At 49.5% G+C, this 26316-nt stretch overlaps 2 long non-coding RNA genes across 2 annotated transcripts; both read left to right on the top strand.

The window, feature by feature from the left end:
• Positions 1-489: 489 nt before the first annotated feature.
• Positions 490-17036, top strand: LOC141026814 (uncharacterized). The gene is made up of 3 exons (XR_012189049.1): positions 490-851; positions 2103-2174; positions 16763-17036. It is a non-coding gene; the product is annotated as an uncharacterized lncRNA (long non-coding RNA).
• Positions 17037-20298: 3262 nt separating this feature from the next.
• Positions 20299-22884, top strand: LOC141028082 (uncharacterized). The gene is made up of 4 exons (XR_012190337.1): positions 20299-20538; positions 20620-20687; positions 20765-21952; positions 22028-22884. It is a non-coding gene; the product is annotated as an uncharacterized lncRNA (long non-coding RNA).
• Positions 22885-26316: the final 3432 nt, after the last annotated feature.

The following is a 26316-nucleotide window of genomic DNA, read 5'->3' as shown; positions in this document are numbered from 1 at the left end:
TTAAAGCTCAGAATTCAAATTTCTCAAACATGCAAAATAAAATGTTCAAAGTGTGGCAAATATTCCATAACTAATTATGGCGGTGACCCAACACTTTTGTAAAATACTTAAGTGCCCTTTTGTGAATATAACAATGGCTAAAAAGAATTATTAAATGTTTTTTAGATTATAAAATACTAAACTATTTTATTTGAACCTCAAACTAAATGTGGCCGTGGTATAATTAGTAATACCAATTTAGATGTTGTTACTATATTTTATAAAGTTAATTTATATTCAAAAATAAAAGAAAACTAAAACTATACAAAGAAAAATAAGAAAAAGAAAATGCAAAAGAGTTAAGGAAAAAGGAAACCCCCTGGCTCCCCTGGGCCTTGGCCCACACCCACACAGCCGGCCCACTACCCCCTCCCTCGGTCGACCTCCTGTTCCCCCAACTGGGGTCGCTACAGGGGGCGCCCCGCCGGACCAGCTCGACGGCGCCGACGAGTGGATAAGGACGCCGACGCCGCGCCCCCTCGATTCCCTCTCCCCCTCTCGTCCACTCCCCCTTCCCCCCACTCATTCCTCTCCACCTTCCCCTCCTCAGATCCATACCTTCCCGAGCTCCGCCATGGACGCGTCGCCGGCGTAGCCGTCGCCGCTGCCCACCCCGCTGCTGGAGACCGCGCCAGGGGCACCGCCTTCGTCGCCTACTTCGAATACTTGGGCGAGATCGAGCCGGAAGCCACCAGGACGCCCGTTGCTTCCCCGACCTCAACCTCCATCCGTCTCGGTCGCCGCCGCCGTCGCCAACGCCGGCCACCTCTGCTGCTCCTAAGCCACTCGACGGGCCTCCTTGTGCCTGCTCGGTGAGCACATCCTCTCCCGTCCCGTTCTTGCGCCGTAGGCCGCCGTCCCCGAGCTCGTTCGAGCTGCCGCGTACGCGTACATGCTGCTACTTCGCCTGCTACTGCTCCAACGCCGCCCCGTACGACGCTCGCCGACCCGCCACACGCGCGTCACCACGCCCGCACGCACCGGCCCCTGCCCTTGCTCGTGCCCGTAGTCGCCGCGACCGCGCCGCCCGCGCCCAACGCCCCTGGCCTCTGCTGCTGCTCACGCCGCGGCTTGCTGCTCGCCTGAGCTCCTGCGCCCGCCCGCCGCACGCACCGCACGCGCCAGGCGCCCGTGCTGCTCGCTGCAGCTCTGCCTGCTGTACTACTTGCCGCTGCCGCTGGGCGATGCTCTACTGCCCACCGCTGCATCTGGCTCCGACCGGCCTTGCCGTGCAGTCCCGCTCCCCGCGCCCTGCCTCGCCTACCCGCGCTCGCGCATATGCGCCCGTCCGCCTCGCGCACGGCCTTGCCTTCCCTGCTGCAGCGCGCCCCGCCCGCTTGCTACTGCTCTACTGTACTGATGCTTGCTACTGTAGATGTAGCTAGCTTTTCTAATTCTACATTAAATAGCCCTCTAAACAGCCTCTAAACTGCGGTTAAATAACTGTTTATAAGGCTAAGAAAAATATGAGTAGATGGTATACTTGACAAACTCCATTTTATCCCACTAGACCAAATCCTTTCGATGTGTGGATTAATTCCTACGAAAATCACAAAGTTCAATGTTCTGTTAACATAAAAAAACGAAAAACAACTTTATTTAAAATGCTCAAAATTGATATAAGGCACAAAATCATAAGATGTACGGAACAATAGTTGTAGCGTTTTGAAAACAGCCAAGTAATGTTTAAAACTGGCAAATTCTCAGACTTACAAAATTTCAGGGATTTTTCCGAGTATTGTTAAATCTTTAATAAATTCATATAAAATAATCCGTAACTCGGATGAAAATGTTTTCTACATGAAAGTTGCTCAGAACGACGAGACGAATCGGAATACGCTCTCCGTTCATCAGTCGCACGCCCCTAGCCTAGCGAACATGCAACTTTCGCCCTCCGTTTCTTCTGTCCGAAAATGCCAAACTTCGGGAAAATATTCCCGGATGTTTCCCCCCTTCGCCAGTTGCGTGTAGTGCCGCGTTAGAACACCTCTAGTGCTGCTTATTGCTTGTCTTGTATCTGTTTGCTTGTATTTACTGTTTCTTCCCCCTTTTCTCTCCGGTAGACCCCGGGACCGCTGCTGATGCCCCTGTGATCGACTACGTCGACGATGACCCCTCCTTGCCTGAGCAACCAGGCAAGCCCCCCCTTTGATCATCCCGATATCGCCCCTTTCCATTCTCTCATGCTTGCATTAGATTTTGCTACTGTTATTGATTGCTCCTATTCTGATGCATAGCCTGCTTTTGTAACCTACTGTTGTACCTTACCTGCTTATCCTAAACTGCTTAGTATAGGTTGGTTAGTGATCCATCAGTGACCCCCACCTTGTCCTTGTTGCCCCTGCTTCATCTTCGACGACTCGATCAACGTGATCGACGACAAGAGCCCGACACCTCACATCACATCACGCCCCTTTTGTTGCTCGACTCTGCAGAGCTACTATCGAGTGCCGAGGGTGATCCCTCATAAAGCACTCTTGATGATAATTCTATAGTGTAGCTATTCGGTCGTGGTCATCGAGGGTGATTTCCTCTTTCACCATTCCCGATACGGCTCTGTCGTGCAACACCTCAAGTGTGAACCTCTAGGTGTTGGGGAACGCAGTAATTTCAAAAATTTCCTACGCACACGCAAGATCATGGTGATAAATAGCAACGAGAGGGTAGAGTGTTGTCTACGTACCCTCGTAGACCATAAGCGGAAGCGTTATATCAACGCAGTTGATGTAGTCGTACGTCTTCACGATCCGACCGATCCAAGTACCGAAAGCACGGCACCTCCAAGTTCTGCACACGTTCGGCTCGGTAACGTCCTCGCCTTCTCGATCCAGCAAGAGGGGCGAAGTAGTAGATGAGTTCCGGCAGCACGACGGCGTGGTGACGGTGTTGGTGAAGAACAATCTTCCCAGGGCTTCGCCTAAGCACTATGAAAACTATGACCGAGGATAAACTAGAGGAGACGGGGTTGCCGGGACACGGCTTGGTGTTTCTTGATCTGTCTTGGGTGCTAGCCCTACCCCTCTATTTATATGTTGAGCCTTGGGGTCGAAACTTGGAGTAAAAGCCTCCACAAAGTCGGTTTCACCCGAAAGGCAAGAGTCCTTCTCGGACTCCAGGGCCAGACACCAGGGTTCCCGGCGTCTGGACCCAGACGCCAGGGACCCTGGCGTCTGGCCCCTGGACTCCGCAAAACTTCCTTTTGCGCTTTCCAAAACCTCGTGGGCTTTCCCCTTTGGCCCAGATAAAGTGTTCTCGTGCCCAAACATTTCGGGAAACATCCGGAACCCCTTCCGATGGATTCTGGAACCTTTCCGGAGATCAAACACTACTATCCACATATCAATCTTTACTTCCGGACCATTCCGGAGTTCCTCGTCATATCAGTGATCTCATCCAAAACTCCGAACAACATTCGGTCACCAACATACATAACTCATAGTATTATATCGTCAACGAACGTTAAGCGTGCGGACCCTACGGGTTCGAGAACTATGTAGACATGACCGAGACACCTCTCTTGTCAATCACCAATAGCGGGACCTGGATACCCATATTGGCTCCTACATATTCTATGAAGATCTTTATCGGTCAGACCGCATAACAACATACATTGTTCCCTTTGTCATCGGTATGTTACTTGCCCGAGATTTGATCGTAGGTATCTCAATACCTAGTTCAATCTCGTTACCGGCAAGTCTCTTTACTCATTCCGTAATACATCATCCCGCAACTAACTCATTAGTTGCAATGCTTGCAAGGCTTATAGTGATGTGCATTACCGAGTGGGCCCAGAGATACCTCTCGGACAATCGGAGTGACAAATCCTAATCTCGAAATACGCCAACCCAACAAGTACCTTTGGAGACACCTGTAGAGCACCTTTATAATCACCCAGTTACGTTGTGACATTTGGTAGCACACAAAGTGTTCCTCCGGTAAACGGGAGTTGCATAATCTCATAGTCATAGGAACATGTATAAGTCATGAAGAAAGCAATAGCAACATACTAAACGATCGAGTGCTAAGCTAACAGAATGGGTCAAGTCAATCACATCATTCTCCTAATGATGTGATCCCGTTAATCAAATGACAACTCATGTCAATGGCTAGGAAACTTAACCATCTTTGATTAACGAGCTAGTCAAGTAGAGGCATACTAGTGACACTTTGTTTGTCTATGTATTCACACATGTATTATGTTTCCGGTTAATACAATTCTAGCATGAATAATAAATCTTTATCATGAAATAAGGAAATAAATAATAACTTTATTATTGCCTCTAGGGCATATTTCCTTCAGTCTCCCACTTGCAGTAGAGTCAATAATCTAGATCACATCGCCATGTGATTTAACATCAATAGTTCACATTACCATGTGATTAACACCCATAGTTCACATCGTCATGTGACCAACACCCAAAGGGTTTACTAGAGTCAATAATCTAGTTCACGTCGCTATGTGATTAACTCCCAAAGAGTACTAAGGTGTGATCATGTTTTGCTTGTGAGAGAAGCTTAGTCAACGGGTTTGCCATATTCAGATCCGTATATATTTTGCAAATTTCTATGTCTACAATGCTCTGCATGGAGCTACTTTAGCTAAGTGCTCCCACTTTCAATATGTATCCTGATGAAGACTTAGAGTCATTTGGATCAGTGCCAAAACTTGTATTGACGTAACCTTTTACGACGAACCTTTTGTCACCTCCATAATCGAGAAACATATCCTTATTCCATTAAGGATAATTTTGACTGCTGTCCAGTGATCTACTCCTAGATCACTATTGCACTCCCTTGACAAAATCAGTGTAGGGTATACAATAGATCTAGCACATAGCATGGCATACTTTATAGAACCTATGGCTGAGGCATAGGGAATGATTTTCATTCTCTTTCTATCTTCTGCCGTGGTCGGGCTTTGAGTCTTACTCAATTTCACACCTTGTAACACAGGTAAGAACTCTTTCTTTGACTGTTCCATTTTGAACTACTTCAAAATCTTGTCAAGGTATGTACTAATTGAAAAACCTTATCAAGCGTCTTGATCTATCTCTATAGTTCTTGATGCTCAATATGTAAGCAGCTTCACCGAGGTCTTTCTTTGAAAAACTCCTTTCAAACACTCCTTTATGCTTTGCAGAATAATTCTACATTATTTCCGATCAACAATATGTCATTTACATATACTTATCAGAAATGTTGTAGTGCTCCCACTCACTTTCTTGTAAATACAGGCTTCTCCAAAAGTCTGTACAAAACCAAATGCTTTGATCACACAATCAAAGCGTTTATTCCAACTCCGAGAGGCTTGCACCAGTCCATAAATGGATCGCTGGAGCTTGCACACTTTGTTAGCTCCCTTTGGATCGACAAAACCTTCCGGTTGGATCATATACAACTCTTCTTCCAGAAATCCATTCAGGAATGCAGTTTTTACATCCATTTGCCAAATTTCATAATCATAAAATGCGGCAATTGCTAACATGATTCGGACAGACTTAAACATCGCTATGGGTGAGAAGGTCTCATCGTAGTCAATCCCTTGAACTTGTCGAAAACCTTTCGCAACAAGTCGAGCTTTATAGACAGTAACATTACCGTCAGCGTCAGTCTTCTTCTTGAAGATCCATTTATTCTCAATGGCTTGCCGATCATCGGGCAAGTCAACCAAAGTCCACACTTCGTTCTCATACATGGATCCCATCTCAGATTTCATGGCCTCAAGCCATTTTGCGGAATCTGGGCTCACCATCGCTTCTTCATAGTTCGTAGGTTCGTCATAGTCTAGTAACATAACCTCCAGAACAGGATTACCGTACCACTCTGGTGCGGATCTTACTCTGGTTGACCTACGAGGTTCAGTAACAACTTGATCTGAAGTTTCATGATCATCATCATTAACTTCCTCACTAATTGGTATAGACGTCACAGGAACCGGTTTCTGTGATGAACTACTTTGCAATAAGGGAGCAGGTACGGTTACCTCATCAAGTTCTACTTTCCTCCCACTCACTTATTTCGAGAGAAACTCCTCTAGAAAGGATCCATTCTTAGCAACGAATGTCTTGCCTTCGAAACTGTGATAGAAGGTGTACCCAACACTCTCCTTTGGGTATCCTATGAAGACACATTTTTCCGATTTGGGTTTGAGCTTATCAGGATGAAACTTTTTCACATAAGCATCGCAACCCCAAACTTTAAGAAACGACAACTTTGGTTTCTTGCCAAACCACAGTTCATAAGGCATCGTCTCAACAGATTTAGATGGTGCTCTATTTAACATGAATGCAGTTGTCTCTAATGTATAACCCCAAAACGATAGTGGTAAATCGGTAAGATACATCATAGATCGCACTATATCCAATAAAGTGCGGTTACGACATTCGGACACACCATTACGCTGTGGTGTTCCAGGTGGCGTGAGTTGCGAAACTATTCGGCATTGTTTTAATTGAAGACCAAACTCGTAACTCAAATATTTGTCTCCGATCAGATCGTAGAAACCTTATTTTCTTGTCACGATGATTTTCCACTTCACTCTGAAATTCTTTAAACTTTTCAAATGTTTCAGACTTATGTTTCATCAAGTAGATATACCCATATCTGTTCAAATCATCTGTGAAGGTCAGAAAATAACGATACCCGCCGCGAGCCTCAACACTCATCGGATCGCATACATCATTATGTATTATTTCCGATAAGACAGTTGCTTGCTCCATTGTTCCGGAGAACGGAGTTTTAGTCATCTTGCCCATAAGGCATGGTTCGCAAGCATCAAGTGATTCATAATCAAGTGATTCCAAAATCCCATCAGCATGGAGTTTCTTCATGCGCTTTACACCAATATGACCTAAACGGCAGTGCCACAAATAAGTTGCACTATCATTATTAACTTTGCATCTTTTGGCTTCAATATTATGAATATGTGTATCACTACGATCGAGATCCAACAAACCATTTTCGTTGGTGTGTATGACTATAGAAGGTTTTATTCATGTAAACAGAACAACAATTGTTCTCTAACTTAAATGAATAATCGTATTGTAATAAACATGATCAAGTCATATTCATGCTCAACGCAAACACCAAATAACACTTATTTAGGTTTAACACTAATCCCGAAAGTATAGGGAGTCTGCGATGATGATCATATCAATCTTGGAACCACTTCCAACACACATCGTCACTTCACCCTTAACTAGTCTCTGTTTATTCTGCAACTCCCGTTTCGAGTTACTAATCATAGCAACTGAACTAGTATCAAATACTTAGGGGTTGTTATAAACACTAGTAAAGTACACATCAATAACATGTATATCATATATACCTTTGTTCACTTTGCCATCCTTCTTATCCACCAAATACTTGGGGCAGTTCCGCTTCCAGTGACCAGTTCCTTTGCAGTAGAAGCACTCGGTCTCAGGCTTAGGTCCAGACTTGGGCTTCTTCACTTGAGCAGCTGTCGTGGTATTCTCACGGGGGGGTGCGAGGCGACATATGCCACAAGGGCTTAGTGTGAGGGTAAGACTGCTGCTGATAGGACCGGGAGCGGGTATGCGAGTAGCACGCGCTAGTTTACCCAGGTTCGGGGCTCTCCGGAGAGATAATACCCCTACTCCTGCATGTCTGAGCATATATATCTGGGGTGTACATCGGGCAGTACAAAGTGCTCCTAGAGCTGTATCTGGGGGCAGTACCATGGGCGTCTGGCCCCATATATGCATGCACAAAGCATGCTCTAGTGGCCGGCCATGAGCATGGCCGTATGTGTGCTTGGGCAAGCTTGCCCGTGGGAATGGATGGATGGCTAGCTAGCTAGCTCTCTTGCTAGCTAGCTTGTTTGTGTGTCTCCTTTTATAGGAGAGGGTAGCTTTGTATCTAAGCTATGAGTAGGGGTATGGGAGCAAGGCATGGAGCATGTCATGCTTGTCCCCTAGGTCACTTCATGAATAGTGCCAGGGGATAAGTGACACTATACATGATGGTGTTGCGGTACGGTTGTCTTGTCCGCGGTATGGCCGTCTCGTCGGGGTCTTGTCGATGCCGGGTCGGACTGCAGTCGGCGGCCGGCTAGTCGGTGCAGTCGGTCAGCTGGCAGCCGGCCGGGTTGAGCAGTCGGACGGGGAGCCGACAGGAGCGGCCGGGCAGTCGGACTGAGGGGCTTTGCTAGCCCCGATGTCTTGAAATATTGTCTCGCCGTCTTCGGGATACCCGTGTCCAATTACTCCGACAGTAGCCCCCAAGCCTCCGGGCAACTTGGCAAAGTCGGGCGGAGGTTTTTTCGCGAGTGTTCATGGAAATGATCATGCAAAAGACAAAGTTAGTCCATGCAGATATGTCAAATGATTGCTTTTTAGCACTGCAAGTTTTATGCGGAGGGTGCCGACTCGGTTTCGTCCGAGCCCCCTTCAATCTTTTTCATGTTCCCTCCGCTCTTTGGCTTGAGCTCTCGCTTGCCGGACAGCCGCTCTGCGGTCTGTGGCTGAGAGTGGGCCGCGGAGTGGAGTGTACAATACTCAGACTCTGGGAGCGAATTTAACCGAGTAGATACTCATAAAGAAAACGGTCGGGTCGCCCGAAGCGTTTTTCTTCCCGGACGTTTTTCGCGTGGGTGGCCTTCAGCGTTCACTCTTGCCAGTCGGACAGCCGCTCTGCGGTCTGTGACTAAGAGTGGGCTTTTCATACCGCGCACGCTACTAAGCCCTCTGCGGGAACTAACGTCTCAGGCCAAGCGGCCAGCCCCCGGGCCAACTCTGGCTGGCGCCGGGGCGAACAGTGATGCAACTGTAATAAAATGCGGAGATAGCCCCCGAGCATCGCTCGAGGTTATCCGTGCTCTCGCGGTGAAAAAATATGCGGGTGAGGAGCTCACATTAATTTTCGTGTAGCCGAGGCGGGGTTTGCCGAAGAGAGCCGGCGCACCCGCTGGGTGTAGCCTTCGAGCCCCCCGGGCGCTCGAAGGAGGGTCCCGACCGGTCAGGCTCGACCGGCCAGGCGGCGAGGCGTCTTGCAGCACCCTTTTTCTTCTTCTGCCGGCTGCTGGCAACCGGACGAAATTCTTCTCTTGTCTGCAATCTTCCGTGGGGGCGCGCCAGCGCTCCCACTGGGTGTAGCCCCGAGATTCGGGCCGACTGCTGAGCAGTCGGGCCGGATCTTCCGGCAGCTACTTTGTCTTCTTTCCTCGCGGGGGCGCGTCAGCGCACCCGCTGGCTGTAGCCCCCGAGATTCGGGCCGACTGCTGAGCAGTCGGGCCGGATCTCCCGGCGACTACTTTGTCTTCTCTCCTCGCGGGGGCGCGTCAGCGCACCCTCTGGGTGTAGCCCCCGAGATTCGGGTCGACTGCTGAGCAGTCGGGCCGGATCTCCCGGCGACTACTTTGTCTTCTCTCCTCGCGGGGGCGCGTCAGCGCACCCACTGGGTGTAGCCCCCGAGATTCAGGCCGACTGCTGAGCAGTAGGGCCGGATCTTCCGGCAGCTACTTTGTCTTCTTTCCTCGCGGGGGCGCGTCAGCGCACCCGCTGGGTGTAGCCCCCGAGATTCGGGCCGAGGTTCGACCGGCCAGGCGTCGAGGCGGACAGGCAGGCCGGGTCGCATCCGGCCGTCCGAGTGATGAAGCAGGCGGACGGATAGACGGAGTTTTTCCTTTTCTTTGTCCCAGCCGACCTCTTTCTTTCCTTCTCTTTTTTTTGCTTCTCGTGTGGGGCAGTCGGCCCTTTCTTTTTCTCCAGCCGGCCCCGGACAGCTGGATGTGGGAACCGGCAGCAGGCGAGCGGGGAGCCGGCGGCCAGCCAGGACAACCGGGTGGTGGGCAAAGCCGGCCGGCGGTGGAGCCGGCAAGCGGCGGAGCCGGCCGTCCGAGTCGGGGCGGAGTCGGCAAGCGGCGGAGCCGGCGGGCACAACCCAGCCGCGAGCGGAGGCGGAGCCGGCAGTCGGGGGAGCAGGGGGCGCCACGCGCGGCGCTCGCCGGACCTGGCTGGGCGCGGGGCGGCATCGGGGGAGCCGGATGCGGCCGGCCTCGAGGTGGAGCAAGCGCGCGTGCGGCCGAGCCGGTGCGAGGAGGCGGAGTCGGCCGCGGAGGCGCAAAGCCGGCGCGGGCGTGGGGCACTCGGCCCGTTCAGCACAGAGGAGCGACGAGGCGGACGCCGACTAGCGGGGCCAGGCGGCCGAGGCAAGGCGACGCCGGCCCGCGGGAGCCGGCGGGTGGGCAAGGCGGCGAGTCGGCGCGGGGGGAGCCGAACCCGGGATGCACGGAGCCGGCCGGGCCGGGTTGCGCGGAGGGCGGGAGGCCGGCGTGCGCGAAGCTGGACGGGGGGCCAAGCGGCGCCTGCGACGGGAGGCTGAGCTCGTGGCGCGGGCGCGCAGGTGGCTGGAGGCGGTGGCTGGCGGAGGCGCTCCGGCCAGACGGAGGCGAGGGGGAGCCGGCGCGGGCGTAGCTGTGGCCGGCCGAGGCGGGGCAGACCCGGGTGCGCCGCCGGGGTGCGGGGCGGCCGGGCGAGGCCGAGCACACTGGCACCCGGCGGAGGACGCCGGTACGAGCCCGGGGCCGCGCGGGGGCGCGGTGCAGGAGCCGGCGGGAGGCCGGAGCCGACCGGGGCAAGCGCGAACGGGGAGCGGGGAGCTCGGGGTGGTGGCCTGCACCAGCACGGGCGGGGGCTCGCGCACGGGAGGCAAGTCACGGAGGAGCTGGCGGCCCGCTCGAACAGAAGCTGCAGCCAGCGCCTGTACGGAGGGGAGCCAGCTGGCCGGAGCGAGGCGCCGCGATGAAGCGTGCGCGCAGCCACAGACGTAACGGCGCGGGGCCGGGGTCAAGCTAGGCCCCGCGCGCGGCGCGCGCACGGACGGACATCCGCCGTCGCAACGGTGATGATGATGAAGGCGGCGAGGCCGACGACGAGGACGCGCCGTCCCGCGCGGCCGCTTCGGGGGCGGGTCGAAGTCGAGCCCCCGAGCGCTACCGGAGAGACGGCGCGACGCCGCGGCGGTGATGGCGAAGATGGTCCCGACGGCGAGGACGCGTCGCCCCTCGCGGTCATTCCGAGGGCGTGTCGATATCGAGCCCTCGACCGCTATCGGAGGGACGGCGCGACGCCGCGGTGATGATGACAAAGATGGTCCCGCCCGGACTGCGAAACCAGCAGCAGCGCGGTAGCATAGTACCGCCCCACGGTGGGCGCGAACTGTCGTGGTATTCTCACGGGGGGGGGGGGGTGCGAGGCGACAGATGCCACAAGGGCTTAGTGTGAGGGTAAGACTGCTGCTGATAGGACCGGGAGCGGGTATGCGAGTAGCACGCGCTAGTTTACCCAGGTTCGGGGCTCTCCGGAGAGATAATACCCCTACTCCTGCATGTCTGAGCATATATATATCTAGGGTGTACATCGGGCAGTACAAAGTGCTCCTAGAGCTGTATCGGGGGCAGTACCATGGGCGTCTGGCCCCATATATGCATGCACAAAGCATGCTCTAGTGGCCGGCCATGAGCATGGCCGTATGTGTGCTTGGGCAAGCTTGCCCGTGGGAATGGATGGATGGCTAGCTAGCTCTCTTGCTAGCTAGCTTGTTTGTGTGTCTCCTTTTATAGGAGAGGGTAGCTTTGTATCTAAGCTATGAGTAGGGGTATGGGAGCAAGGCATGGAGCATGTCATGCTTGTCCCCTAGGTCACTTCATGAATAGTGCCAGGGGACAAGTGACACTATACATGATGGTGTTGCGGTACGGTTGTCTTGTCCGCGGTATGGCCGTCTCGTCGGGGTCTTGTCGATGCCGGGTCGGACTGCAGTCGGCAGCCGGCTAGTCGGTGCAGTAGGTCAGCTGGCAGCCGGCCGGGTGGAGCAGTCGGACGGGGAGCCGGCAGGAGCGGCCGGGCAGTCGGACTGAGGGGCTTTGCTAGCCCCGATGTCTTGAAATATTGTCTCGCCGTCTTCGGGATACCCGTGTCCAATTACTCCGACAGCAGCAACTCGCGTGCCGTTCTTCTTGAAGTTCCCTTTCTTCCCTTTGTCCTTTTCTTGAAACTAGTGGTCTTGTCAACCATCAACACTTGATGTTTTTCTTGATTTCTACCTTCGTCGATTTCAGCATCACGAAGAGCTTGGGAATCGTTTCCGTTATCCCTTGCATATTATAGTTCATCACGAAGTTCTAGTAACTTGGTGATAGTGACTAGAGAACTCTGTCAATCACTATCTTATCTGGAAGATTAACTCCCACTTGATTCAAGTGATTGTAGTACTCAGACATTCTGAGCACATGCTCACTAGCTGAGCAATTCTCCTCCATCTTGTAGGCAAAATATTGTCAGAGGTCAAATACCTCTCGACACGGGCATGAGTATGAAATACCAATTTCAACTCTAGGAACATCTTATATGCTCCGTGGCATTTCAAAACATTTTTGAAGTCCCGGTGCAAAGCCGTAAAGCATGGTGCACTAAACTATCAGGTAGTTATCATACCGAGCTTTTGTCAAATGTTCATAACGTCTGCATCTGCTCCTGCAACAGGTCTGTCACCTAGCGGTGCATCAAGGACATAATTCTTCTGTGCAGCAATGAGGATAATCCTCAGATCACGGATCCAATCCGCATCATTGCTACTAACATCTTTCAACATAGTTTTTCTCTAGGAACATATCAAAAATAAAATAGGGGACCTAAACGCGAGCTATTGATCTACAACATATATATGCTAATACTACCAGGACTAAGTTCATGATAAATTAAGTTCAATTAATCATATTACTTAAGAACTCCCACTTAGATAGACATCCCTCTAATCATCTAAGTGATCACGTGATCCAAATCAACTAAACCATAACCGATCATCACGTGAAATGGAGTAGTTTTCAATGGTGAACATCTCTATGTTGATTATATCTACTATATGATTCACGCTCGACCTTTCGGTCTCAGTGTTCCGAGGCCGTATCGCATATGCTAGGCTCGTCAAGTTTAACCTGAGTATTCTGCGTATGCAAAACTGGCTTGCACCCGTTGTAGATGGACGTAGAGCTTATCACACCCGATCATCACGTGGTGTCTGGGCACGACGAACTTTGGCAATGGTGCATACTCAGGGAGAACACTTTTATCTTGAAATTTAGTGAGAGATCATCTTATAATGCTACCGTCAATCAAAGCAAGATAAGATGCATAAAAGATAAACATCACATGCAATCAATATAAGTGATATGATATGGCCATCATCATCTTGTGCTTGTGATCTCCATCTCCGAAGCACCGTCATGATCACCATCGTCACCGGCGCGACACCTTGATCTCCATCGTAGCATCGTTGTCGTCTCACCAACTATTGCTTCTACGACTATCGCTACCGCTTAGTGATAAAGTAAAGCAATTACAGTGCGATTGCATTGCATACAATAAAGCGACAACCATATGGCTCCTGCCAGTTGCCGATAACTCGGTTACAAAACATGATCATCTCATACAATAAAATATAGCATCATGCCTTGACCATATCACATCACAACATGCCCTACAAAAACAAGTTAGACGTCCTCTACTTTGTTGTTGCGAGTTTTACGTGCCTGCTACGGGCTAAGCAAGAACCGTTCTTACCTACGCATCAAAAACCACAATGATAGTTCGTCAAGTTAGTGCTGTTTTAACCTTCTCAAGGACCGGGCGTAGCCACACTCGGTTCAACGAAAGTTGGAGAAACTGACACCCGCCAGCCACCTGTGTGCAAAGCATGTCGGTAGAACCAGTCTCGCGTAAGTGTACGCGTAATGTCGGTCCGGGCCGCTTCATCCAACAATACCGCCGAACCAAAGTGTGACATGTTGGTAAGCAGTATGACTTGTATCGCCCACAACTCACTTGTGTTCTACTCGTGCATATAACATCTACGCATAAAACCTGGCTCGGATGCCACTGTTGGGGAACGTAGTAATTTCAAAAATTTCCTACGCACACGCAAGATCATGGTGATGCATATCAACGAGAGGGGAGAGTGTTGTCTACGTACCCTCGTAGACCGTAAGCGGAAGTGTTATATCAACGCGGTTGATGTAGTCGTACGTCTTCACGATCCGACCGATCCAAGTACCGAAAGCACGGCACCTCCGAGTTCTGCACACGTTCGGCTCGGTGACGTCCTCACCTTCTCGATCCAGCAAGAGGGGCGAAGTAGTAGATGAGTTCCGGCAGCACGACGGCGTGGTGACGGTGTTGGTGAAGAAAAATCTTCGCAGGGCTTCGCCTAGGCACTACGAAAACTATGACGGAGGATAAACTAGAGGAGACGGGGTTGCCGGCACACGGCTTGGTGTTTCTTGATCTGTCTTGGGTGCTAGCCCTACCCCTCTATTTATATGTTGAGCCTTGGGGTCGAAACTTGGAGTAAAAGCATCCACAAAGTCGGTTTCACCCGAAAGGCAAGAGTCCTTCTCGGACTCCAGGGCCAGGCGCCAGGGTTCCTGGTATCTGGACCCAGACGCCAGGGACCCTGGCGTCTGGCACCTGGACTCCGCAAAACTTCCTTTTGCGCTTTCCAAAAACCTCGTGGGCTTTCCCCTTTGGCCCAGATAAAGTGTTCTCGTGCCCAAACATTTCGGGAAACATCCAGAACCCCTTCCGATGGATTCCGGAACCTTTCCGGAGATCAAACACTACTATCCACTTATCAATCTTTACTTCCGGACCATTCCGGAGTTCCTTGTCATATCCGTGATCTCATCCAAAACTCCGAACAACATTCGGTCACCAACATACATAACTCATAGTACTATATTGTCAACGAACGTTAAGCGTGCGGACCCTACGGGTTCGAGAACTATGTAGTCATGACCGAGACACCTCTCTTGTCAATAACCAATAGCGGGACCTGGATGCCCATATTGGCTCCTACATATTCTACGAAGATCTTTATCGGTCAGACCGCATAACAACATACGTTGTTCCCTTTGTCATCGGTATGTTACTTGCCCGAGATTCGATCGTAGGTATCTCAATACCTATTTCAATCTCGTTACCGGCAAGTCTCTTTACTCGTTCTGTAAAACATCATCCCACAAGTAACTCATTAGTCACAATGCTTGCAAGGCTTATAGTGATGTGCATTACCGAGTGGGCCCAGAGATACCTCACCGACAATCGGAGTGACAAATCCTAATCTCGAAATACGCCAACCCAACAAGTACCTTTGGAGACACCTGTAGAGCACCTTTATAATCACCCAGTTACGTTGTGACGTTTGGTAGCACACAAAGTGTTCCTCTGGTAAACGGGAGTTGCATAATCTCATAGTCATAGGAACATGTATAAGTCATGAAGAAAGCAATAGCAACATACTAAACGATCGAGTGCTAAGCTAACGGAATGGGTCAAGTCAATCGAATCATTCTCCTAATGATGTGATCCCGTTAATCAAATGACAACTCATGTCAGTGGCTAGGAAACTTAACCATCTTTGATTAACGAGCTAGTCAAGTAGAGGCATACTAGTGACACTTTGTTTGTCTATGTATTCACACATGTATTATGTTTCCGGTTAATACAATTCTAGCATGAATAATAAACATTTATCATGAAATAAGGAAATAAATAATAACTTTATTCTTGCCTCTAGGTCATATTTCCATCACGAGGGTGGTCCCTCTTATGTTCACCTTGATGATTACATTGAGTGGAATCTACCAGGGGTGATTCCTCGGGTTTTCCCCTTGATGTTTGGACACACGGTTACCGGGACTTTACTTGAGACCTTTGTTGAAGTCGGGTCGGCCCTGAGGGGTACCCGCGAGTTGATGTGAAAGTCGGGCGGGCCCATTGAGCACCCGCGAGTTTTCTACATGGCACGGCCGGGCAGTCTGGACCCTTGCCGTAAGTCCATGAGACGGGGCAACGGGGTCACATTATCGTGAGTCTCTGCTCGTCTCCGCGAGCCCCCAATGCACTAACAGGTTTGGGTATTTGTTCTGAGTTGGCCTTTGGCCTTTACGCACTAACCACCATGCTAGAATAGATATGGGCCTCGATGTCGTGGTATCAGCCGAAGCTTTGTCAGACGTCCAGTTCAGCATTGCGGCACGATCGGATCTTGCTGGCCATCCGAGGCGGTGCTGGTATCCACCCTGCTCGCAACGACCCGGAGTGCAACGGGCGATGGGCCCAAGACCTCGGGGTTCTTAGGATGTAGACCGACGGGGACCTCTCTGCTGAGCCTAGGTCGGGCTGTGACATGTTGATCTTCCGGGGCCAGGCATTGACCCCAGAAAGGTGTGTCCGGCCAGAGTGATCGAGCGTGTTGGGTAACGTGGTCCACCCCTGCAGGGAAGATATATATTCGAATACCGTGTCCATGGTAATGGACGTTCAGACTTGTATCCGGATCTTATATAACTAGAAATGGATACTTGAGATGTGTGATGGTGGCTCCGGGATTGCTTTCTCGTAGGGAGTCGAGGAAGGATCTCTGGGCATTAATGTTACAACATGCTTGTTAATTATAAACTGCTATTCTTTACTCTTCCACATGCTGCAAGATGCTTGGAGCTGCTTGAAGATGCTAGTCTTCGATAGGCTAGGCCTTCCCCTCTATTCTGGCATTCTGCAGTTCAGTCCACAGATACAACCCTTCCATTTGATACCAATGCATACTTAGTATAGATCTGATGCTTGCGAGTACTTTGGATGAGTACTCACGGTTGCTTTGCTCCCCCTTTTCCCCCTTCCTTCTTCTTTCCGGTTGGTTCAACCAGATGGTGGATCCTTGGAGCCAGATGCCACCACCGACGGATGCTACTACGTGGAGACCACCGACGACCAGGAGTAGTTAGGAGGTCCCAGGCAGGAGGCCGTGCCTCTTCGATCGTTGATGTTTGTGCTAGCGTTCTTAAGGCAGTCTTGGCTAACTTATGTTTGTACTCAGATATTGTTGCTTCCGCTAACTCGCTTATGTATCGAGCTATGTATTCGAGCCCTCGAGGCCCTTGGCTTGTAATATGGAGCTTGTATGACTTTCATTGGTGTCTAGAGTTGTGTTGTGATATCTTCCCGTGAGTCCCTGATCTTGATCGTACACGTTTGCGTGTTTGATTAGTGTACGATTGAATCGGGGGCGTCACAAGTTGGCATCAGAGGCGACTGCCTGTAGGAACCCCCTTTCCAACTCCTTGGCCAAAGTTGAGTCTAGTCTTTGAAAAACTGATTTACTAACATGGCTGTGTGGCTTACGGGCCCATGTCGCCATTGGGTGGTATTAGGATCTTTTACTCCTCGTCTATACTTTGGGGCTCTAATCTCTCTTCTACTCGGGTTAAATGATTTTGGTAACTCTAACATTAGGATCTCATGATCACATCCACCCGGAGGTTTGTGTTACCCCTTTCTCGAATTAAGGATTAGCATCTGCTTCACATTGTTCACTGACCGCAGGATTCTCATATCGAGGGCACCCTGCGTCGACACTTGCAATCCCTCACTCTAGAGGTTTTTCCCTAATGTTGATGTAGCCTTTGCTATGTCCCGTTGTGGTATCCCTTCTTCGCGTGTGTCGTGGTTTTGTCACGGTAGATGTCCTAAGGAAAGGACTTAGTCGTGGAGCCATCGCTACGGGTTAGCTTAAAGGGGTTTAAGCGGACAAGGGATGCAAAGAGTTTATACTGGTTCGGCCCCTTGCGGTGAAGGTAAAAGCCTAATCCAGTTGTTGTGGAATTGCTAGGGTTTCGATGACCAGGGAGCGAATACGCTTTGCCTGGGTCTCGAGTTGTTGTCTGTTGTCCTAAACCGCCGCCGGGTCGTCCCCTTATATACATGGGTTGACGCCCGTCGGTTTACAGAATCCCGAGGCCGGCTCATAAACGTGTCCGGCTCGGTCTCTGCCCTTTCTATCTTACAACACAAGTTTACATATCAATGCCGGTTTATGTCTACAGGCCTTAAACCGGCTTTGGGCCCTGGGCCTTCATAAATCGTCACCGTCTTTGTCTTCATGGGCTTTAGATACAGTGAACCATTATGGGGTTAACCCGGCCTCTCCTGGCCGGTTTACGCCCAGTAGTAATATCCCCAACATTAGGCCCCAGATTGATTTGAACTGGTTCATGTCAATCCTCAACGCATCATCATCTTCACAGAAATCTTGTAAACCGCCATGATGTCACTTTCCAGGACCATGATAAATCGCCATGACATCATCTGTTATTAAGAAACTGCGCATAACCCACCTTTATTAATGGGCCTCCGACAATCGAGGCAATAGAGCTGTCACATATCCCATTTTTTGGGCTCCTCGATTCTCGCGCCTGCCACTTATCCATTCACCTTATAAATAAGGCCGAGGGGTCCTTTTCACTTTTCCCCCATGCCTCTTCGCATCTTCTTCTTCCTCGTGCCAACCAACCTTCGAGCTCTGCCGCCGCCGTCGACCTTCGCCTCTGCCTCAACAACGGCCGCTGCATCAACCTGACCGCACCAGAGAAACGCGGCGATCTTCCGCTGCTTCCTCAGCACCAGTAAGTTCCTCTTCTCCTCACTCCAGATCCACCATTAGGGTTCAGTGTTCTTCGTAGTTCTTCGAAGCTCTTGGAGCTGTTCTTCCTTGTTCCTCTTCAGTAATACTAATGACTAGTTAGATCTGATATTTTCCCGTGCCCTTGTAGTTTAAACTCCTTTTTCCTTGTTAGGGCATCTGCCTTATATAAAACTCATCTGAACCTGCTAAACTCTTCGAGCACTTGAAATTAGGTCAGAATATATTTTGATTTTCCAACGCACGGTAGATCTGAAATTACCATGCCAAGCTGTAAAACTTGTTTTTCCTTCACTTACGCATCTTTAGACTTGTATCTTCAATACCAGATTAGGCGGTTTAATCCCGTAGAAAAATGATGACCCAGTAGATACCATTAGTCCCCTGTTGAACCACCAATGCATTCGTCATTGTACTGTCTCCATTGTTAGACTCCGGTTTACCAATAACAAACCCCGGTTTAACAATATGCATACATCCTCGAATCGCTCTATAGTTGTCAATTGTGAATCTTGAACCGGCAATAATTATGTTTCAGCTTGTCATTGAAATGGCCAAACAAGTCTATGAGTGCAACTGGGCTCCTTCCCGAGTCACTGAAGAACAGTTGAGCAGATGTGTCGCAACTGGTGCCTTAGCCAAGAAAGAGGTCATCCACTGGAGGGCCCCTGGTCCAGAAAATCCTCTTGAACCCAAGGGCGAAGAAGTAGTGGTTTTTGTTGACCATCTGGGTCGAGGTTTTAGCCCTCCCGGTTCAAAATTCTTCTGAGACGTACTTGCCAGTTTCTAGCTTCACCCTCAGGACATCGGTCCAAACTCTGTGTCCAACATCTGCCATTTCCAAGTGTTTTGTGAGGCTTACCTTCAAGAAGAGCCCACAGTTGAGTTGTTTAGAGATTCCTTCCACTTAAATCGTCGCACAGAGTTCACAGATGGACCCAATACTGAACTTGGCGGAATGGCGGTTCAAAAAAAGGAAGGAAGTCAGCTTCCCTCACGCCAAGCTTCACAGTCACCCCAAGGAGTGGAGCCAAACTTGGTTTTACTGCAAAGACACATCTCCAACTGACCAAAAAACCCTGCCGGGTTACCGGCCTCACCGTCTTAGCAATACACATCCCTTTCCTCAGAGGTTGACTTCAAAGGAAAGGTCCAACTATGCCCCACAACTGTCAAAGCTTAGAGCCTTCATGGAGAACGGTTTAACAGGTGTTGACTTTGCTCGTTGTTGGATAAGCTGTAGTATTCTGCCCTTAAGCCGGTGCCCCGGTTTGATGTGTGAATACACAGGGAGTTTGAAGGATCCTCAACGACACATTGATATTAAGCTTACAGACGCGGAAATTACTGAGGCTGTGAAGAAGATGCTGAATGAACCGGAGGCTGTCTGTAGCCAGACCGGATTAAGCCCTTTCTGTGTTTCCAATAAACCGCCAAAGGTAAGGATCATATACCCCTTTTTTACTTTAACTTGCTTCTTTCAAAATATCTTATGAAAAATCGTGTCCATCTTTGACAGGGCGATGATCCGCTTTGGAAGAAAAAACCACAAGATAAACTGGCAAAACCACAAGATAAACTGGCCAAGCCACTTTGCCCGAAGACCAAGGTTTTTAAAAAACCTGCCAAGAAAAGGACCACTGCATCTTCCGAGCCAACTGCTGATGACGATGTGGCTAATCCGGATTCAGAGGTAGAATTTGACTCTCTTGGTTCATTTTTCATACACCTCATTAATGATGACTATTATCAGGACGACGCTGAAGGCAGTCAAGCTGATGACGTAGAGGTAATCATTCTTCCTCCGATTCAGATCCTCTGCCAACATCGAAAATCCGTCGAGCAAACCGGAAAGTAAAATTTTCTCACCCTCTTGCTTACTTGGACCCCAACTTTCTTTTGAAGACGCAGCAACACGAAGCTCGCCGCATGACCCGGCACAGCGGCCAGGTAGTTACCTCCGTCGGTTTACCGAACACTCCGGTTCGGAAACGCTGATTAGAGGTCTCTTATACTCTTGACACTTCTTTCCCCAAGGCGGGTTGTTTCCGACAGCCTCTTAATCCGTCTGATTCAAATTATCAGGGCACTTCCCACTCATCTTCTGGCGAGTCATCGGCCACAAAGCTTCCACCCCTCAAAATAGTTCCTGGGTAAGCTATGCACTTGTTTTTATCCTTGATGTGTTATTTTTACATACTATACTGATCCTCATGTTTATTTTTCTCAGCGCCAAGCCTAGACCCAACAAGAAGGCTCGGTTAAATAAACCGGCTAATGACAACGTGGCTGTTGAACCGGAAAAGACTCCAGACCCAGAAGAAACCGATGCTGATGCCATGCTTAATGATTCGCCGCCTCAAGACCATGACTTGTTTACTGAACAAGTAGAAATTGACACCATAGGCCATGCTGACAAACCAACCAGCCCGGTCCAACCTGATGACAAATCAGCCAGTCCAGCTAAGGCTACCGATAAACCGCCAACTCCCGTGAAGGCTGATGATGATAAAGAGGATGATGTTATGATTACCGGTGTCAGCCACACTGCTCCTGGCAACCCGGTCGCTTTATCCAAACATAGCGCCAAGGATGAACTTTCTGCTAGGGGCAAAGGCAAATGGAGCACCGATTTGTCCAGCTATGCTCATCTCAACGCCCAAGACATTCACTCTGGCTTCTTGAACCGTCTGTACACCAGTCGTGACTATGAAGCCGGTTTAGTAAATCTGATGAAGGAGCGATATGAGATAACCACACAACTATGTCTCTTATGTCCATTTTCAAATATCAACTCCCGTAGCCCCCAAGTGACGGTTTATGATACCAATCTAAACCGGGACTTAGTAATAACTTTATATTTTCAACACTGCATCTTTTTCACTGGTGTAACCCCCAAGGGCCGGTTTAACTTTATAAAGATGAACCGGGACTTTTAAAAGACTTTCCAGATGAGTACTTTCAGCAAACATACATTAGCCCCCAAGTGCCAAGAGTAATACTTGTATTATGCTTGGGACTTGTAGAAATTTCCGAGAACAAGCAAATACGCATTAGCCCCCAAGTATCAGGTGCATAACTTGTTATGTGCTTGATACTTCAAACATGTATTACCAACTCATTATACTTCTGTCTATTACAGGATGAGCTGAGCAAAAAGGAAGCTCAAACCGCCGATCTGCAAGAGAACATCAAATCTCAGCAAGCCGAAACCTCCAAGGCCAAGGAAGAGTTGACCAGCGCTTTAGACGCTATGGAAAACTGAAAGAGAGTTTCAACAAGGAGCGGGCGGATTGGGAGACAGAAAAATCCGCTTTGCGAAAAAGAGCCGAGGAAGCAGAAGCAGCTCTTAACCCGGTGGTAGATGAGCTGACTGGCGTAAAGCGGCAGATACATGCCATGACTGCTGCTGTGTTCGGTAAACAACCTTGCTTTATACTTTCAACATATCTTCCCACGTGTTGCCGGTTTACTAATGTTTGTAATGATGCAGGAACTCGCATTAGTCATCTGGGCTCTGATGTACAGAAGAAACTGAAGGCTGCCTACACACTGATAGAGCAATTGTACACCGGCGCGCAACGAATTATCTGCACCGCTTCTCACAATAAGCCGCCCCCGACGTTAATCAAGGATACTTTAGACAGGCTATCTATGCTGCCTGCCCGGGTAGAAGAGCTAAAGAGATCTGCTGCAAGGGCTGGCGCTCTGACCGCACTAACCCGGGCAAAAGCATGGGTGCCTGATCTTGATCCGACGGACGTGGCTAAAGGCTACCCAAGCTTAAAAGAAGACGGATCAGAATTTGGCAATGAAGATCTCCGCGCCATAAACCGGGAAGTACGTCCACTGGCTTGTCAACTCGCCGAAGAGGCTGATCTTTCATTTTACCAGGCGAGTTATGACACCAATAACAAACAGGTTGCTGCACCGACTCCTGAGGCTCAAAACCTGATCCCTCCAATCCGTAAGCACACTTATGCCGCTGACATTGAACCGCCCACCCTTATAAGCGACGAAGCTATGTTCCAAGCGTTAACTGGGATCGATTCGACAACTATTGACTTCCAGCCGCTGGGTAGAGACGAAGAGGATGAACCGGTGCAAGATGATCCGCAGCCGTCGGGTCAAGCTGGTGACCAATCATAATCCGGAGGCCGGTTTAGTCTTCCATGTGCTGCAACATTTATTTGAGAAACAATTATACTTTTGGGCACTGAAACACCTTGTAATAGGCTAGTTAAAGCACTTGGTCTGTTATGCCTTCGTGCATATTTATTTGTGCCTGACACTTGTTAATCCGCCATGCTTAAGACATATGATGCTCATAAACCGTAGTGATTTACTCAAGCCATTCCTGCACACAAGAAGTATATAGTGTCCTGGCGGTTTACCGCCGGACGTGTCATGATGCCCAGATATATAGCCAGGGTTTATAACCGAGGCTGCAAAAAGATAATCAAATATAAAAATAATTGATACCTGTGACCTTGAGTCATAATGTTGGCTGACCAACTTGTTGTAGTGAGGGTAACAACCCTAATCCGGAGTATCAATAACTCCTGTTATATTATGCCGGTTTACGATAAAACCGTTCCGGGTTGCGATAAACACCGATTTATTCAATGCTGGCGACTTTGAATCGAAACCAGACCGGGTTAAGAAAACTCCGGGTTATAAATGATGACGTACTGACAACTTGTAGTTGACAGCCTAGCCGGGTTGATGAACACCGGTTTAAAAAACATTATAAGTCTTGTCTAAAGAGAGAAAAACTTGGCAAAAAGCAAATGAAAACTTGTCGTCAAGGCTTTTCACGGGCTGCCAGGCCCCAAATTCGAGGCTTTTCATGGGCTGCCAGGCCACTGAGTTAAACCATTTTACAAAGCCTTTTAAGATGGTCCTCAATCCTTAACCAATCGTCATTTTAACTTGACAAGTTCAGGGTCTTATCAGAGTAACTTGTCAAAGTTCGACGGGTCATACCAGGTTTACCTGGGCGGAGTAACTTACTTAAGAAGGCAGGCTAACCCGGGGTTTTAGGTGTATACACCAGGCTTCCAAGCCGTGGCTTGATAGCCTATTACAAGTGTAGATTCTTTGTTCATTGCGACAACAAAGAATCCCCAAGTAACATTGTGAGCTGTGCTCAGTGGGTGCCTATGTTTGAGTTGTTGCTTTGCAACACTCACTTTGGCCCCGGAGTAACTTGGCTTTTAGCCGATCAAGAGGTGTGACTATGGTTCGAATACCACCAAGCCCCCAAGTGATATTGTGGCATTGCGCTGATCAAGAGGTGTAGCTATGGTTCAAATGCAACCAAGCCCCCAAGTGATTTTTATATAAAGCTTTAATAAGCTGAATCAAGGGGTAAACCGGATGCCGCTTTATGAACAGAAGCCCCCATGTAACCACACATGATATAAGAAAAACAACAGATACCCTGCTTTAGCTGAGGCTCCGGTTTATTATATTGATCATAATATATACATTGTCATAACAATGTACATAAGCAGAGCCTATGGCTCAAGTATAGTAGGGCCGAAGATGAGCGATATTCCACGGCCGGTGGGTCTCCTCCTCCGATTTACGTGAGTCTTTGCGCTCTCGAACATCAATTAGGTAGTATGACCCGTTGTGCAGATTCTTGCTGACCACAAAGGGTCCTTCCCAAGGGGGGGATAACTTGTGTATATCCGTCTGATCCTGGATGAGTCGGAGGACCAAATCGCCTTCTTGAAAGGTTCTGGTTCTAACCCGGCGGCTGTGATTACGACGCAGATCTTGCTGATAAATCGCCGAACGGGCTGCTACCATGTCACGCTCCTCATCTAACAGGTCGAGAGCTTCCTGCCGCGCCTTCTCATTGTCAGCTTCGACATGTGCCACTACACGGGGCAAGTCATGACGGATGTCACTAGGAAGAACCGCCTCCGCTCCATAAACCATGAAAAAAGGCGTGTACCCCGTCGATCTGTTGGGTGTGGTATTGATACTCCATAACACAGAAGGCAACTCCTCAACCCAACAACCCGGCGTCCATTGCAAAGGAACCATAAGCCGGGGTTTGATGCCTCTCAAGATCTCTTGGTTGGCCCTCTCCGCTTGACCATTGGACTGGGGGTGAGCCACTGATGATATGTCAAGCCGGATGTGCTCACGTTGACAGAACTCCTTCATGGCACCCTTTGACAGATTGGTACCATTATCTGTTATAATGCTGTGTGGAAAGCCAAACAGGAAAATCACCTTTTTGATGAATTGAACCGCCATAGCTGCATCACACTTACTGAGTGGCTCTGCCTCTACCCACTTAGTGAACTTATCAACCGCCACCAAAAGGTGGGCCTTCTTATCCTTGGATCTCTTAAAGGGTCCAACCATATCGAGCCCCCAAGTCGCAAATGGCCAAGTAATTGGAATCATCCTCAACTCTTGAGCCGGTACATGAGCCCGTCGTGAGAACTTTTGACATCCATCACACCTTTTGACTAAGTCCTCGGCATCAGCATGAGCCGTCAACCAATAGAAACCGTGACGAAACGCCTTGGCTACTAGCGATTTTGAACCGGCGTGGTGACCACAATCTCCTTCGTGGATCTCACGCAAAATTTCATGGGCCTTCTTCAGGGGATACACAACGTTGAAACACCCCTGTCACACTGCAATGATGTAACTCTCCATTGATAATAGTCATGGACTTGGACCGCCGAATTATCTGCCTGGCCGAAGTTTCGTCTTCTGGTAACTCGCCCCGGTTCATATACACCAAATATGGAACCGTCCAATCCAAAATAACATGAAGAGCCGCCACCAACTGAGCCTCCATATCAGGAACAGCCAAATCCTCTTCACCAGGGAGCTTGACGGACGGATTATGCAGCACATCCAGGAAGACATTAGGTGGAACCGGTTTACGTTGGGAACCCAAGCGGCTTAAAGCGTCCGCCGCTTCATTCTTCCGCCGGTCCACATGATCCACCTGATAACCTTTGAAGTGACCTGCAACAATATCCACCTCACGACGATATGCCACCATGAGTGGGTCCTTGGAGTCCCAAGTGCCGGTCACTTGTTGAGCCACCAGGTCCGAATCACCAAAGCACTTAAGTCGGCCGAGATTCATCTCTTCAGCCATCCGAAGACCATGGAGTAAAGCCTCATATTCAGCTGCATTGTTAGTGCAAGGGAACATTAAATGGAGAACATAACAAAACTTATCACCTCGTGGGGAAGTTAAAACGACTCCAGCCCCCGAGCCCTCCAATTGCCTGGACCCATCAAAATGAATAGTCCAATAAGTATGAGCCGCCTTCTCTTTCGGCGCCTGTAGTTCTGTCCAATCATTGATAAAATCCACAAGTGCCTGAGATTTGATCGCCGTCCGGGGTATGTATTTTAACCCATGAGGCCCGAGCTCAATAGCCCACTTAGCAATCCGGCCAGTTGCTTCCCTGTTCTGGATTATATCCCCCAAAGGAGCAGAGCTAACCACCGTGATGGGATGACCTTGGAAATATTGCTTAAGCTTCCGGCTTGCCATGAAAACTCCATACACCAGCTTCTGCCAATGCGGGTACCTTTGCTTGGATTCAATAAGTACCTCACTGATATAATAAACTGGCCGTTGAACCGGGTATTCCTTTCCGGCCTCCTTGCGCTCCACCACAATAGCCACGCTAACAGCCTGGGCGTTAGCTGCCACATATAGCAATAATGGGTCTTTATCAACAGGAGCAGCAAGAACCGGTGGATTAGCCAACTACCGCTTTAAGTCCTCAA

The sequence above is a fragment of the Aegilops tauschii genome, chromosome 7 (genome assembly GCF_002575655.3).
Source record: "Aegilops tauschii subsp. strangulata cultivar AL8/78 chromosome 7, Aet v6.0, whole genome shotgun sequence".
NCBI lineage: Eukaryota > Viridiplantae > Streptophyta > Magnoliopsida > Poales > Poaceae > Aegilops > Aegilops tauschii.
The sequence above is the reverse complement of the archived record's forward strand: the minus strand, read 5'-3'. Positions and strand labels throughout refer to the sequence as shown.